This window comes from Thalassophryne amazonica, chromosome 10 (genome assembly GCF_902500255.1).
Source record: "Thalassophryne amazonica chromosome 10, fThaAma1.1, whole genome shotgun sequence".
In the NCBI taxonomy this organism is placed as follows: domain Eukaryota; kingdom Metazoa; phylum Chordata; class Actinopteri; order Batrachoidiformes; family Batrachoididae; genus Thalassophryne; species Thalassophryne amazonica.
This window is the reverse complement of record NC_047112.1, coordinates 76,815,890-76,819,805: the sequence shown is the minus strand read 5'-3', so window position 1 is coordinate 76,819,805 and position 3,916 is coordinate 76,815,890. Positions and strand designations below refer to the sequence as shown.

At 37.4% G+C, this 3,916-nt stretch overlaps 1 long non-coding RNA gene across 1 annotated transcript in view; it reads left to right on the top strand.

Annotated features, from left to right (window-relative positions):
* The first annotated feature begins 2,250 nt into the window (after positions 1-2,250).
* LOC117519557 overlaps positions 2,251-3,916 on the top strand; it is a 6,641-nt gene continuing 4,975 nt past the window's right edge. Inside the window, exon 1 of the long non-coding RNA XR_004563342.1 lies at positions 2,251-2,328. This is a non-coding gene — a long non-coding RNA (uncharacterized LOC117519557). The remainder of the gene's footprint in view (positions 2,329-3,916) is intronic.

The following is a 3,916-nucleotide window of genomic DNA, read 5'->3' as shown; positions in this document are numbered from 1 at the left end:
TTGGAACGAAAAGCTGGACTCATTTCTGACGCGATTTTTTTTTTTTTTTTCGCTGCACTGAGGATGTACACAGTCTTTTTTTGGTTGTACACGCACGCACAAGCGGCAATCCAGTTGCGTGTGTGTGCTTCACCTCGTTGAATGGTATGGTCCAGCTTTCACCTCATGAAATATTCGTACCATTGAACTCATAAACATTCATTATTTGTATAATATACGTGTGTAGCTGCTATAAAAATATTAGTCCTTTCAACGATTGGTTATTGATGCCGTTCATCCGTGACTCAAAATACATAAGCATCCTGGACTTGCTGCCAGACACGGTTTTTGGTACAGGTGAACCCGGCAGTCGCCCGGGGCGCATTTTTTCATGACACATATGGGGGGCAGCACAACAAGCACTTAAAAGTGGTTATCATATCACTGTGTGAGGAACTGGCAAATTCATGCCCTGCAGCTGCAAGCAGGCGCCTCTGCGTACTGACGTCCATAGAACAGAAGCAGTGACAGACGTTCGGTGGTTGTCTCCTGCGCAACCGTGGACAGGCATGCTCCTCCCCAGGCCGTGCGCTCTGTTCCGCGGCTTCGGACAGAGCAACCTGCTCCCTGCTCAGCAGGACCTTGCTGTCTGTCTCCACAGCGTCTCCTCTCTGGCAGAGCAAAGTCCACTTAGGATGCAGCAGAACCAGCACTCCAGCGAACGATGCAGGCAGCTAGGTTATGAAATAAAAGGCATTTCAGAGCAGACAGACAGGGTGGAACATCAGCCTTGAATATTAAGGACTAGGAGCTCCGTTCACATTTGTAGCTGAAGTGACTTGAATCTGACCTCTTTTTGTGTGCCTACAAGAGTGTGTGTTATCCAATTTTTAGAATAATTTTCCAGCAGCTAGAAACTCTCTTTTTGATTAAATGGGGCTTATCTTCATAATTAACTGGTTTATTTGATGGAGGAAAAGAATCACATTTGATTTCATTGGCATGAGAATGCTAGAAACATTTCTGTTTAGATTTTCTTTTGATCTACAGATGAAGACCAAAAATTAGGGAGAAGAAAAGGAAAACACTACATTATCAAATTTCTGTCATACCTAAAACTTTTGCAGATTAGTTAATGCTAAGCATTTACAAATTTAGCCTAATATTTACAAACATCAAGCTAAATATTTTGCTAAATGTTGAGACAAATATGCACCTTAATAAAAGAGCTAATTATTCCTTCCTGAAAGACAGATTATTAGAGCATCTAATTACAGACCTTTACCTTGTAAGTGTATGCTTATTCAAATTTGCAAATCATGGATGTTTGCATAAGAGTTATATTGTAGCCTGCGGTCTTTTGATGTCTATTCAATTGCAATTTCAGGACACGTCTAAAATATAAAAAAAAATAATAAGAAAAAAATAATGAAAAATAGCCGTTTCTGCAAAATTTAGTCTTTTTGGGTGGGGGGGCACTTGGAGGGGGTTTCGCCCAGGGTTTAACTCAGTGTAGAACCGCCACTGAACCACATCTCTAAAGAAAATATCCATTATAATGCAGTAGCATTCTATTATCTAACATCAAATCATTAAAATAATAATGGTAATAAACCAAAGAAAAAACTGACCAGTTGAAGAATTCCTAAATAGATAAAGTGAAACAAATACAGAAAGGGGTCAAAGGTTAAAATATTAATAATAATAATAATAATAATAATAATAATCAAAAAGGAATTATTAACAACACAGGGTAGATAAATAAAGAAGAGGGCTTGTATTCAGATACAAGCATGCAAAATTTTTCAGCTTAGGCAGTTTTGACCTGTTTCATACATTCCGTTTTTAGTGCAGGCCAATGGGGGGATTTTGACATGTGAGATTTATGTATATAAAAGTTGGTTATTCTAAGAATATTATTTCCCAGAAACTCAATTTTTCCAGAATGTTCACAGAACTGGATTGGTGTACTGATCTCCACAAGTTTTGTTCTATGCTACATTCAAAGAAGGCCTGCTCTGTTGTCACAATTATCTAGGTCAAATTTAAATCATTTTCGTATGAACTCATTAGATGGATAAATTTAATTTATTATTTTTGAAGTGTATTTCTTTATACTTTCGAGGGATTGGAAATTTAAAGAATTTAGTTCTAAGATATAATTTTGTTTTTATTACAGCCATTGAAAATCCAGAATACATTAAAAAAAAAGCCCGAATTGAGTATTATAAACGGACTTGGCAACTCCGTCTGTGTAGGCGGGCTCACAGACTGGGGGCGTGTCTACACTGACGTTGGTCATGTGATGCGCATCTAGGAAGCAGCAGTCAGAAAACAGCTTCAGCTGCGGTAAGCTTGTTTTTACTTATTCCAGTGGAACCAAAGAAGCTATAAATCATCTTAAAATTTGTTATATCGCGATATGCGTTTGTGTAGTTACTTACCGCTCTCTTTAGTCATTAAACACCTCGTTTTTTTTCACACAGATTTCTTCTGACTTGTTGAACAGTTGAACAAACAACCAAATAATCTTTTTCTCACACAGCAGAAATTGTTTTTGCCACGGGTGTTATAAAAGTAGAAAAAATCGCGGAAAAAAGAAAATGAAACAGAAAAATGACTGACGTCAAGCCCGAGATCGGGAGGATAATAATAATTAAAAAATTCAGCCCGTCAGAGTTTAAATAAAGTTGGAAAGATATTCAAAGATTCGATTTTCTAGAACCAATAATTTCAAATTGAATCGCCGTTTTAAATCAAATGACACCTCTTTTCAAACGTAATACAGAAAACAAACTACAACCAACCGAAACCGGTTTCCCCCAAAATGAGACGTCCTCCGTTACTTTGACCTGAGTTTAGGGACCATCAACAAATTAAATGGCGAAAGAAAAGGCTTTGTTTAAAAACTCAATAACATCACATTTATGGTTTGTAGCGCTACCAAGCAACTCTCATCATCACACATCAGTGAGCTTGCACTGAAGTTGGAAAAAATATGATCATATAATTTTAGGGATGTTTTTTAAAATTTCAATACATTTAAATTTATTTTCATTTATATAGCGCCAAATCACAACAAAGTTGCCTCAAGGCGCTTCGCACAAGTAAGGGCTAACTTTACAACCCCCCAGTGCAACAGTAGTGAGGAAAAACACCCTCTGAGGAAGAAACCTCAAGCAGACCAGACTCAAAGGGGTGATCCTCTGCTTGGGCCATGCTACAGACACAAATTACAAAACAACTCACAAAACGAACATACAGGAAATGTTGCCAGTGCACAGGACAGTTTCCGAAACAGACATCACACCCATGTCTCGATGGAGCCGCACCTCAAATAGAGAGAAAAGAAAAAAGCAGAATCAAGCATCAGAAAGACAATAAATACATTTGAATGAAATCTCAGTGACATTTTATTTATAGCTTGTAGTGCCACCAAACTCGCATCACACATTAATGAGCTCCCGCTGGTTGTACAACACTTAGATTGGACAAATCTATGATTATATAATTTTAGAGATTTTTTTTTATTTCAATAAATTTAAATAACATCTCAATAACTTATTTAAAGCTTGTAGTGCCACCAAACACACATCGCACATCAATGAGGTCCCTCTGGTTGTACTACAACACTAGGTTTGGAAAAATGTCATTGTGAAAAATGTTGGAGAATTTTTCATTGTTTAAATTTTCAGTGGCATCAATGTTATAAGGTGCAGTGACGTAGTGACAAAAAAAACCACCACACACATCAGTCGCCTTGGGCGTAAGCGCCTTGGGGCAACTGTTTGTTGTGAGTTGGCGCTATATAAATAAAATTGATTCTGATTCTGATCAGTAATCTCCTGCTAGTTATACTAAAGCACTCAGTTTGAAAAAAGGTCAATGTGAAAAATTTTGGAGAATTTTTCATTGTGTAGGTGACTTTGGTTTACTT